Genomic DNA, 13,496 nt, shown 5'->3' with positions numbered 1-13,496 from the left:
CCAAAATTACCTTAATATTACGCCATTAAACTACTATAAAAATCTGCTATGTTTTAACAGCAATGCTGTTAACATTTATGTCTGATGATGTGCTAGAGGGGTTTCTGTGGACTCTGAGGTCACACATACTGAGTACATTTTTTTTGCCTGAGAAATAATAATAAAACTTATCACAATTGCGTACATGAGTACTTTTTTTTTTTTTTTTTTTTAGAAAAATTGTTATTAAAGGGTTCCACAAAGTAACAGGTGTCAAAATCATACTGGAGTTTCTATGAGCTCACTGGGAATATAACTTGGTACAGTTCTTGCTTTTGACTTGAAGGCTGTTATTCAGGATTTCAAATTACAAATGTTTCTAGGGGAGCTGTAGAGAGTTGAATAACATTAGCAGTATTCGTGCTGGATTATTTTTCCATTGATCATTTTTTAAATATAGAAGGAAAAGCAGATTTAGGTATTGCTAAACAGATGAACATCTGTAAGAAGAAAATCTTTAAGAAAATTTGTTATACAAAATTAAGTTTCTTTTAGCAAGTATATTTATATGGCAAGCTGGTCCTGTTTTCAAGAGAGCAAATGAGATTTTGTGATCCAATGACATTTCAGAATATGCCATATTCTGAAAAGCCAGAGGTCCCAGTGATGAATAGGAAATGGTGTAGACAGCTGGGACTGTGACTCAGAATAGTCTCTGACCAAGAGTTTTGGTCTCTAGCATAACTAAGGATCAGGATTCACAGGGGGAAATTACAGCTTTTTCTTCAAGTCATACATGTAAGCAAAATAACAGAGTGGAAAAAAATGGTCCTTCATGATATGACAAGTTTTCGGAAGACGTGTATACAACAGAGAGAATAACTATGACCACCATATTGTACGAGGACATCAGCAGGCAGATTTTATGTGAAAATTAAATTAGTAACTGCAGTTTTAACCTATTTGTGACCTGTGTCCTCATCCAGAGAGCTTACCCATCCTTGTAAGAAAGTTAAAGAAAAGCTGACCTTTGCTGTACTGTGAGGACTTTGCTGACACAGAGTAAGCACAAGTTTCACTGTATTTAAAATAATTTTTAAAAAGTGTTACAGTTGACAAAGCAAAATATCCTTTTCCAACATTCAGATGAGTTTCTGTTCAATTCTTGTTGCTTAACTGAGTGTTTAAAACAAGATGTGTGTTCATCTATTGGCCAAAGTGACATTAGCCTGTTTCTTCTGGGTGCCTGGTTAAATTGTGAGCTCAGATAATCTAAGCAGAGCTCACCTGAGACAGTTTATTCACACTGATTTCCCGTTAAAGCAAGACAAGCTAGTGGAGTCCAAGAAAGAAATCGTTTCTGGGGGACAGGAGCTGATACGTGAACCTGATCTGATGGACCTGCTCCATCTATTGTGCCCAGATCTGCAACAGCTTCTTCAGTACTGGCCACTATTATGCCTGGTTTACTATTAATGTGGAATTATAAGCTAAAAAATATTGTATGGCTCTCTTTGTGACCATGTATACACATGTTTGGAACGTGTTCACAACATACAAAATGATGCAGCTGTTTTTCCTGAAGCCTAATCCATTCAGGCATTAAAAACACTCTTCCTAAGACAGGTTTTTACTCTTTTCTTGAAACATTTCAATAATTCTTCACACAACTGAGGTACTGCATTCAAGTAAGCATTCCTCTCTTAACAGGAGAAAACCACAATATTGTCAAACAAGAAAGGATATTTCACGTATCTAAAATTTGCCTAAAATGCAAATTGAAGCATCACATCACAAAACGAGCTACTAGCTGTTTCTGTAGCCAAGGTGCCGTGTATCAGACATTTCAAACTCCTCTTGGTTTTGGATTTGAGGCTAGATTTACCAAGGAACTTGAGCACTAACCTTTAACCACACTGGTGCCCAAATCTGTGGTCTCTTAAATTTCTGCCATGGGTCACACAGCAAAGAGTCATGCTGCTCAAAGGTCCAGCAGCATTTTCCTGCTATTCCCTATACTGCCAGTGAAAGCACATGTACCACATTAGATGGGTTTTGTGACAAGTTTTGAGACAAAGCAACTGGAGAACTGGCTTCACAGATGGGTCAGCCCCATTTAAACAAAAGCCTGATGGTTGGAGCACTTGGCTCAAAGAAAACCTTCTGTCTTAATGGAAACATGATCACTAGCTACAGTTTCTCACAATCGGAGTATCATAACCATCAATTTGAAGCGGTTTAAGTTTATATGAAAAACTACAAAAAATTAAAGTGAGCCATCAAGATCTGAACCTACTGCCAGAAAATTGCTGTCCAAAGATGTAAGAGCTTGTGCACTTGTCATTCGCATTTTGGGAAATCAGGCCTACTTACTGATTTTATATATGTATACATATATATATATGTATATATATATATATACACACATATACACACACACACATATACATAATATACAAATTACATAGCTAACAAGTTATACATTGCAGTTCCCAAACCTTTTTTATATGGCTTCAGCTTTCTAGGCAAGTGATACAAAGTCTGACATGAACTGCTGAGGAAAAAAGCAAACACGTAGTTTGTATGAAAGAAAAACACTCCCCTCTTCTCTCAGTATTTTGCAATTGCCAAACTTTTCCCAACCACACCAGTTCAGATATTTAAGTGGCCAAATTACCATACTTTTGTTGTTAAGTGATTTTTTTTTATTATTACACTGCAGTTTGTTTTTCTAGACTATCCAAAATCTCTGCAGTATTTGTTATTGTGTTCTAAGATTGAACTTTTATCGTGCCAACATGAGGTGGTTTTGTACAATTTAGATGTACTTTTTCAACAAATATGTGGGCAACCATTTTCCTCTTAAGAAACTTCTTCCTGGTACCCCGTGAAAAGTCTTTCCTCTTAAAAGAAAAACATCTAAACCAGAACAAAACAAAGCCATCAGAAGCTTTGGCAGATTACCTAATGTTTTCGTATCTTCCTGGCTAAACAGGTTTCCCTACTACAAGTACTATTATTTCGCACTTCAGTGTGAGGCCCATGTTTAAGTTAATACACACAGCCACTGAACTGCTGCTGTTTCCAGTGAGAAGTCAGGTGCACCATGGAGGCAACAGAGAAAAATGTGTATTATTGCTGCTCAATCTGGTGCTCAAATCAAACACTTCATTTCCAGTGCTGTTATGCAGTACCTCAACACATTAAAAGAAAACAACCCCACCATTGCCCACCCCCCATAAAAATACCTTCAAGAAACAGAAGCTTTGTCACACATTCAGCCTCTCTCCACAAGTCCACTCTGATCACAAGCATTGGCCACTCTTACCCTGTATCAGTGGACTTTAGACCAAAGAGATGGAAACTAGGATCTCAGCATCTCTCAGAATCTCTTGTTTTCCCTTCATATGTCCCACTCTTAATTTAAGGAGTACACTGCCATGGAGTGCATCAGTGCTCAGCTCATGAGTCCCAAGCCAGCAAGGACTGGGAACAAGGAGGAAATAAACAGCTCTGCTGTCCAGGGAGTAAATCCACTGCTTTCTGTACAGTTTTTTTTTTTTTTTTTAGACAGACAAACAATTCTCCAAAACTGCAGAGAGCATCACACACAGCACTCAGCATCTCCCAGCAAGGTAACCTGGAAAACAAGCAAAACTGACACCATCAAAAAGGACATGTCTCACTCCCAGCAGTCACCACTGCACCACTGACCATTTTGTATAGAAAGGATATTTTTTTGTATAGTGCATATTTTGTAAGCGCTAAGAGTATCCACTAGAATTCTGGTGCAATGACATCCCAGAGTTTTACAGAAGTGTTTGAATACTCATGACTCAATAACTCTTCTCCTGTTGTCTTAGAGACTATTTGTTTGTAATCATATATAATATCCTTGAGAGAGAAAATAACTAGTCTCAGGAACAGCACTTAAAAATAGCTAAATGCCATTCATAAAAGACCTTGCATAATTTATTTGATGCATCAGTGCAGTCTTAATTCCCATTCTGTCTTTCGTAGTCTAACCCCTGTCCACATTCACAACATATCTATATGAGCTGCAAAGGAAGATCCATGGCAAATCATTTCAAGAATTTATTTATCCTTTAAATATCTGTTTAGATATTATTGCATTTTCTGGTGAAAAAAGAATGATTTTCAGGAGCTCCTAGACATATAGAAAACTCTTCTCAGCATTAAGACAAACAGCAAAAAGTTCTGAACAGCCAAAATTTCCTTCATGTTATGACAGAACAAGTGTCAGGGTTTTCCTGCCCTAATACATCACTAATCACTGTCTCAGGTTTTGAATCTCCACAAATGGTATGGACAAGTCCAAATTGTTGCCTACTTCAGTCCTGTGATGCAGTCTTCTGAAAATTTACCTCATCTACTCATATTTCCATTTAGTACACTGTATTTACAGTGTCTTTAAATTTGTTTTGTTGGAGAAATGCAATAAAGTGGGATCCTGGGAGAAGCTGACAGGGAGAAGAAGGTGGTCAGAAATAGGGGTGGGGGAAGAATAAAGATGGAAAGATTCTACCTGAACTCATCAGTATACGAAGATTCAGCTAAAGCTCTCTACTGCAGGAGTAGTAAAACACAGTTAATAAGCAACATGAGTTGGTCCTTCACCTCCCTTCTCATGAGAAGCTCTAAGAAATTAAACAAGCATTGTTTTATAAACACCATAATAAGCCCCCAGGAAATAGCAGACCTGAGACACATGGAAGTGAAATACTTCCATGATTCCTCTTATTATGTAGTTTGAAATTTGTAACAGTTACAAAAAGGAAGAGACCAAAAGCTGTTTGAAGCAGGAAACTGAAGTCATATCCACAAGCATCAAACTGGTTTTATACCCTCACCCATTTTAGCATATGTTCATTACGTGACCATGAATATGTTCTCAAGGTTAGCCCTAATGAGGCACAGATTTATTGAGCACAGGAATACCAACTTAATGTAGCACATCTACTTGCTGACAGAAAGCAGCAAGTCAAGGAACTGTGTCATCGTTCCCCCATAATCGCAAATAGCCGTGATCCTAAACATAAGGACTTACACTGGCAAAACTTCAGCTGACGATTTGCCAGCAATGAGTGTTGAACACAGTCCATAATAAATGGCAACTGTGATAGCGGCAGTGACAATCACTCATATCTCATAGACTGCTCGCCTCCTTTATCTGTACCAGTATTACAGGAAATGTCAAAAACAATATTCTTTACAGCTGTTGCCCATTTTGCAGCCTGAAATACATACAGTAATTCTTGGAGAGCTTTCAAGGAACTCAATTCCCAACATTCAATTTTCTCTATCAGATTGTCCTAAATAAATCTAGTTTCATATTGCATCTCTTCACAGAAATACTTTGCTGTCATTTCATCCTGCTCATGTACTTAACTGAGCAGCTGAAGACTTCATCTCCTTGTGACATACAGAAGCCCTTACTGTTGTGTGTCCTTCCAATAAAGTAGTAAATCATAATAATACCCAATCAGCTGGCTTAATGAAGTAGGAAGTAGGTTATTACAAATGTGAAGAGGTATTTTTAGATGATTGCTTACACCATTTTTTAATTTATCTATCACAGTGAATGATTTCCTTCAAAAGTTATTAGAATTGATTAGCATCCTTGGAAAGAATTAACCATTGCTCGCACCAGACTATGTCAGATCAAATAATGGCTAATTATATAAAACACATAACATATTTCAGTAGTTTTATTCTTTAATCGTTCCTCGTACGTTTTGATTTTCAAGACCGCAGTTTATGATGAGATTCTACTACAAGTCAAACATTTTTCTAGCTTCCCATAAGAGGTCTGGTAACCGCTCCTGCCCAACCACACAGTTAATAGTGTGGCTTACAGAAACCCAGAATGGCACAAGCTACCGTCCCTGAACTCCAGAAGGCAATTGTCTTGTGAATCATTTGTATTTACAGTTATTCACTGTAAAGAAAAGACTATTAAATATTTACTGTAAAGGTGAAAAAAAAAAAAAAGAGCAATTTAGAGTGTCTGTCTAGAAGGTGTGTGTTTTATCACACTGTGACTATATTGGCTATGAAAATGCAAAAGTGATCAACAACTCTCTGGATTCAAAGCCATGTGATGCAGGTTGATACAGCTGATACATGAGCCTGTTTTGAGATTTTTTTTTCCAAAACAGGAAAAATTCACATATATATTTTAAGTGAACTTCTTTTTTCCTCACCTGCCTAAAGCTTCTCTATAAGGTTTTGTATTGTTTCTATATCAAACATACGGAATATATTGCATTTTGCACATTGCAGTGGCAGATTGTCCCTGGCCTGTTGTGGACAAGCTCCCCTTTCTGTCAGACTTCAGTCTCCCTTCATCCAGTTCCTACACATCGTGTTATTTTTTCTTGACAAAAGGAAACACTCTCTCCATCTCCCCATCTAAGTTCTTTCAACAGACACAGAACTCATATACCACCACTTGAGCAGTCTTTTTTTTTTTTTTTAGGGAACTATACATTTGCTAGAAAAATCAGTTCTAAAGAGCACTGAAAATTACACACACACACAAAAAAAAGAATACAATTTAGGAAGCATATTTGTCAATGTTTGAGATGTTTTTTAACAAAAAGCTAGAGATAACTTTTCAGAGAGTTATTTAACTGAAACATGGAATATTCTGAGAAGATTCAAGCTTGTATGTCCCTCATAATTTTCTCAGTTCAGCTGCTGAACTGGAGAAGATGTGTAAGTGCAGACCAAGGATTTATCAAAGACCCTGCTATTGTTCCCAAAGCACATCGATGGCTTCTCTTCCCAGCTGAGTCTCTGCAGCAAGAGGCTCATTAGACGAGACTTTTTAAGCTGTACCTGCAGCTCCAACCAATCTTTAGTAGAGTCCATTGCTTTTATGTCTTTTCCTTCTTCTATTCCTTTCATATTTCCTTTTATTCCTTCCATATTTTTCCCTCTTCCTAGCAGACAAAAGGAGAAAGAATGCTTTTCTCTTTCCATCTTACAGGAAAAAAGAGTCATCTTTATTGTCTCCAGCCACAGACTTTCCCATAATACTGTCCATAGACTGCAGATTTAAGCAAAATCGTCTGAATCTGGACTTCAGTGACTATCGCAGCATAATACCACAATGCATCATACATTTCCACTCAGATCATAATTATCTTAGGCAACCTATACAAGTGGGTAACATTTCTGCAGAGTGTGCAGTGTTTACACAGCAGAATTCATTTCTGTTTACTTCATCGAATCATTGTTGAATTTGAGGATGCCTTTCATAAACAATTATTCTGCTCCAATAGTAACAAGTAACACATTTGCTTTGCAGACACCTCAGTGAAGCACTCCTGTCAACATGAGTTGTCTGTCGTGTGCTTTAAAATGTTTTGAAAAAAATATGGTATGCCATCTGGCTCCCAAATGCTCATTAAATCCATTGGAATATGAGTGTTTAAGGAAGCTGACATCGCATGATGCCCACCACTTAAAAAAAAAAAAAAAGAAAAAAGAAAAAAGAATCTATTAATATAAGATTAAAAAAAAAAAAAAGGAAATTGTTACATTTTGTTTATAATTTAATTTCCTGCAATTAAGAACATGCCAGCCATTTCAGAGAATAAAGACAGATGACAGCTCCCATTCCCAGGAGTTTATGATTTGTTTATTTTCCGAGTGACATGAAGAAGGGAAAAAAAATCTAGCAGGGGCATGGGATGTGAAAGCCACAGACTATTTAGGTTTCACAGGGGAAGGACATCCCTACGAACTAGGATTCAGAGGGCAGGCTCCAAGTTTCTTTCAAGACTTGCCAAGTCACTTAGTTTTTCCCCTCCAAATGTCAGTTCTCCCATCTTTAATTGAGGCTAATGGCTGTCAGCTTCCCGTATTGACACAGCCCTAGGGAAAGACCTGTTCTACAGTCACTGTCCTTTTCTGTGGGAGCACTTCCAGGCCTTAATGTAGAAAGAGGACTGCATCTGCAAAAACTGAATTACCAGACAGAGGACTTAAACCCCATTTGGAAAGGCATCGTCTTTTATTAGGGAAGTTGCTCAATTAATTTTTCATAGGAAACTTAAAACCAAATAGATTAGTGATGGTTGGGAGAGCTTAAAAAAAAAAATCCAAGTGTTTAATTTAAAACAAACAAACAGGTTTGACATCACCTCTGTATTTTCTGTAATTTTTCAAGTAAGATTTATCCTATTTACTAAAAACTGCTAGACATACATTTGCTGGAATAAGGAAGCACTTTACAAAAACAAAGGGTTTTTTGTGGTAATGTGCATTTAGATTCAAAAGCTGTTAAATATACGTAAATAAACAGTCTGCTAAATACACGTTAAGCAATTCTACATATGACACATTGGTCCGTTGCCTGCTGACAATGATGCAAGAGAACAGAACAAGCTGCAATCCTGCAGAAAATAGCCCAGGGAGTAAAGGGAAGGAGAAAAACAGATAACCTAATGGGATAAGAAGAAATAAAACAGTAAAGCCTCGTGTAGTAGACAGCCCGACATCATCTCCTGAATAACATGTGGACTAACGGTGGGTATATTTTCCCCATTGTAAGAACTGGGCACTGTTGTTCCAGCTGACCTTATCCTCCCTCTCTGAATTTTCTCAACTCAATGCATAGCTATTTTTGGCAGCAGAACTCTGCAAAATGTTTTATAATCCATTTTGGCTGTAATGCTGCATCCAGTTGCAACATCCTTCATAGCTTTAACTCATCTAGGGCTGCTGGTTTTTTAAGCAGTTGAAAAAAAAGGATACACTGGGAAATAAATAAGGCACTGACCTCCACTGTTTGGCTGTAAAAGGAAGCCTTTTGCTTTAAGACTTCTGCACTTGCCACATGCAGAAATTAGGATGGCAAACACAAGTCCGTCAATGAAGGGTGAAGGGAGGAGGCCATAAACAAACACACTTGCCGCCACACTCTTGTGTTTTGCCATCTGGAACTTTACGACACAGCAGGAGGTTTCAAAACAAGATTCTTGTAAGTTAATACATCTGTTATGCTGACAAGAGCGTCATTTTGTTTTTGATAAGACAGACTGCTCTCTAAAGGGATGAGAAAATGGTGGAATATATGGAATTAGTGTGCATTGTCTGTGCTGGCAAATTTATGTGAATGCAAGACAAGCCACTGCTGGGCAGCAGCTCCTAATGAGCCTCCCTTGGCATGTGCAGGGCAGCCATGCGGAGAAGCGTTTGCTGATAAAATGGATATGCTATAAAGGGCAGGATACAGTAGGTATTCCACTCATGGTAACTTAAAAAGCAGCACACATTTGCAGATCTTTATAACAGCTGAGAAAGCGCAGCTGCCACTAATACGAACCGTTTCTGTGTATTTTGTCAGCCTAGAAATTAAATTAGTAGCTAATTTCTTCTGTCAAAAGTAAAAAACATACATGGCAGTATGCTACCTAGTGGTATCAGCATTCCAAATATTTCCAAACTTGGGAGAATTACACTCGTGTAAATTACAAATGCCAAACAAAGCCCCGTTCTACCCTCTGACTAAAGCTCTCTCACAGTAACGTTACTGTTTGCATCTCTCACTCCTCTAAATAGAATTGTTTCTAAGTAAGAATTTTCAGGGTTTATTTGTAACGTATATATATGCGTTATGCAAAGCACACACAAGTTGACAGAAGAGTTTTTAGGTACAACAAGGATATTATCAGCCTGGTTCAGAGCTCCATCGATAGCTCTGTTTTCTATAATAAAATCAGCTCTGTTTTAGATAATAAAATCCATTTATTCCAGTACAGCATGTTTCAGTTCTTTCAGAGCACCCACATTAACACATAAATGGCAACTGCAGCCATACAAATACTAATAGCATAGTATTCATCCATGAATCTTTCTTTGGAGGACAAGGAATTGTCATGCTGCAGGTCATAATCTTTTTTACACACCTTAACGAACACAGGTTACACATTTGCCTTAATTTTTGTACCTTTACGACATCCTGTCACCATAAATATTTTAGTCAAATAGTGTGCAGCCATTCAATTTCTAAGCACAGTAATTTTGTCAGATGATTGCAGTCCTTCCTGCAGCTGGTATCTGGTACCAGTACCAATCCCAGAATTAGTGCTCCCCCTAACTGATACACTTCCAGTTCTAGTTTGCCTGTAGGGTGAGGAATCAGTGCTACCTCACTCTTCCCCCAAAGCAAATGCTCTGCTTTTTAAATAGAGCAAAGAAAGGAAGAAAGAAAAGCATATGCACTAGTGTCACAGCCTCCAACCCTTTGGATGTACCATCCTGAAGCAAAGAGCTTCCCAATTCTGTTTTAGAAAAAGATGTCCCTCTCCCACCTCCCACTTTCAAACATTCATTTTTCAAATTGTCAGCACAGATAACATTCAGCTTACTTTTCCTTCAACAGCTTGGGTGAATAGTTCTCCCGGTACCACAGATGTTGCCTTCTAGCCACCAAAACCAAACCTGTGCACCTATACTACAGATCCCTGGTCCAAGGTGTAGCTTACACCTACCACTTTATTTTGTTTTGTCAAAGAGAAAGCATTTGCTCTCTGAATTTCTAACTCTCCATCTAGAAATTCTCATCCTAGACCTCAACAGTTTTCCAGCAGTAGTGAGAGGAGACTCCACATGACGATCACTGGACATGTATAAGCAGATCACATCTTTTGTCAGCACTGCCAGGATTTCTTGGAGCAAGTCTCGATCCACGTGCTGAGCTGCCCAATTACAGCAACTGAAGGCTTTGGCTCTGTACTTGCTTTCAGTGGGGACATGCACAGCTCTCGGTGTGTGCCAGCACACTTGTTTAAAATACCCAGCTGGTGAAGTCTCTGGGATTATTTGCTTAAGCATGGTCCAAGGCATAATTTAAGTCCCTGGTTCTGCAAAACTCACAAGCACCTGAAACTCCCACTGAGGTCAGTGTAGCTGTGGTGCATGCTCCAAAGGACTAAACCAAATCACTGCCACGGTGACTAATGCACGATGTGGGAGGAAGGGAGAGAGAGTATTCTAGGCTGGTTCAGTGAACCATGACCATTAAATCTCAAACTAGAAAACAGAAAACATCTACCCAAGCTCTCCAAAGTGCTGTACTTTCCGCTCGTATCTGTTACAGCGCCCAAGAAATCAATTTCAGGTTTGAAACATCAATTTAATATATTTTTGCTAGATTAGAAAAGTATGAATAACTTCTATTTGTAAGTCACATTGCGCTTTTTTCCCTAGAACCACGCCACTTTATTTCCAGGATGGTCCAGAGGGGAAAAAAAACTCCTATGACTCAGCAACACACCTCATCACACATTTAAATCTTAATATCATGTTTCAATCCATTCCTGTTCTGTAAAGTGCTTAAGAACATTTTTTGTTCATTTTTTGTTTTGTATGAGTCCAATGCAGTTAATCTTTTATGAAATGACGGTCTAGGAGGTTAAGTGGTGCATGTGAAAGAGACAGAGGAGGTGGTGGTTGGGTATAACATGAGGCTACATTACAATTAGCTGCTAGACGTGCTAGTTCTAGCTATAAAAAAGTAATTTAAAGTTATAAGCAAGACATAACATTCATGCCTTAGGGACCTCTTTTATATTTGGAATTGCTATTTCAGCATCTAATATCTTTTCCAAAAGCATTATATTGTGTTCCTAAATATAGCAGGAACATAAGCGAGCTAGAAGCTATTGTAGATTTGTCAATAGTGCTTTCTATTTGTGTTTTTTTCCAATGTCAGACACATTGACAGCTTTAAGAAAAAAAAACATGAACCAGAAGTTGTCCAGAAGCTAGTATTTGCCTTTTAAAAAAATACTGTTTTGTTAAAAAATGTTGCTTTTGGCAGCATTGTAAAGGAGAAATCATGCAGACAGAACTTCAGACACAAACAACTAGAAAGAGTTCCAGCCTCTGCTACCATTATCTGATGATAAAGTCCAAAAAGCTCAAAAGTACACATTTGCTATTTTTTCTCCAAACTAGTTCTTGTACTTGACAGAATATATTATACTTCCTGTACCGGTGGGTTTAGCCATTACTCAATAAACACAGGGTGGTAGGCTAATTAAATCACAGCTGAGTGAGTCTGCTGTTACTGTCAGCTACGAGAGTGCCATACTTCACAGCCTAAACCAAACCTGTTGCACAGATCAGCAAAAGTACTAAGAGAGCAGATGGAAAAATCCCCACATCATCTCATTCACCAGTAACACGCTCACGCTGAGTCTGCACAACAAAGGTTTGTCAACGTAAATATACTACAGCGCAAAGACAGATGCATCCTACTGATTGATCTTTTTCCACCAGCATGACCTCTGAAGAGCCGGAGCTGCTCTGGGAGCAGAGAGCTTTCACAGCCTGGTTCAGCTGTCCGAGGCTGTTGTGAGGCTCTGACAGCAGCTCCAGCCGTCAGCCCAGACTGCACCTGCACTTGGGGGCTCTGGCAACACAGCAGCGGGCCCACAGACACGTCACCAGCTGAGTTCCGTTGTGGTCCTTGTCTCCAAGACACCCAAACACTTAGTCACGTCCAATAACAAACCTCACCAACCTACTGTGGGAGAGAAGCATTAGCATCATTTACTAAGGGATAGCTTAGTGTCAAAAAACGGAAAAGCTGTTGTTGGACCAGTCAGTGTTTCACTGATCTCTAATTACAGGGTTGTTTCTCCTCCTACCCGCTCCCCACCGGCACATTCACTGCTGACACGACAGTCCTTACCAAGAGAACTGCAGCAGCTTTCCCAGACTCAGAAATTGATGTTCAAACCTGGCTGATCCTGTGCCATGGAGAACAGTTGAAAAATGTTACCCACAGTATTTTATATTTTAGAATTTAATTTTTCTTGGATGATCTAAGTGTTCACTAACACTACCAAATTAGAGAAAACAAATTACAAGAGCACTATTTTGCAGTTCTGGACAAATTTTATCTGTATTTGACACCAGGTTAACCTGGATTTCCTTATCAAGAAGTATTCTAGGTAAGAAAAAGAAGAAATGAGAAATATTTTCTGCAGCTTTCTTGAGCACAGCTGTAGCAGACCTCCAAATAGCAACATGGTTTTGGCATGCACAACTGGACCACTGAAAGTTGGTCCGGAACCAGTTTCTGGTTCTTCAGACAGAATTCAAAGGCCCTCTCATTTTTGGTCTCCTTCCCCAATTCACCAAAGACATTCTCAACAGAAACACTCCAGCTTTCTGAGAATTATGTCTAGCAGTCTGTGTCAGAAATCACCAATTCAGTATTAGGGAATGTGCATTAGGTGCAAGTAATTAAGAATACTGAACACCTAGGCAGGATGAGTACCCATTTTGTTAAGAGCTTAAAAGCATTTATCTCTTTGCATGTGTTGTTAACCCCCATTAAAAGGCTGATCTTTACAAAGCCCAGTATTATTTTAAAATGCTATTAAATTTCATCCTCGTAAAAAAGCTACATTGTGTATCAGAGGCTTTAAATTATTGAATGCAAATAATTTCCGTGATATGCAGGGGAAAATAGT

This window comes from Patagioenas fasciata, chromosome 4 (assembly GCF_037038585.1).
Source record: "Patagioenas fasciata isolate bPatFas1 chromosome 4, bPatFas1.hap1, whole genome shotgun sequence".
Lineage (NCBI taxonomy): Eukaryota > Metazoa > Chordata > Aves > Columbiformes > Columbidae > Patagioenas > Patagioenas fasciata.
Note: the sequence above shows the minus strand (reverse complement) of the source record.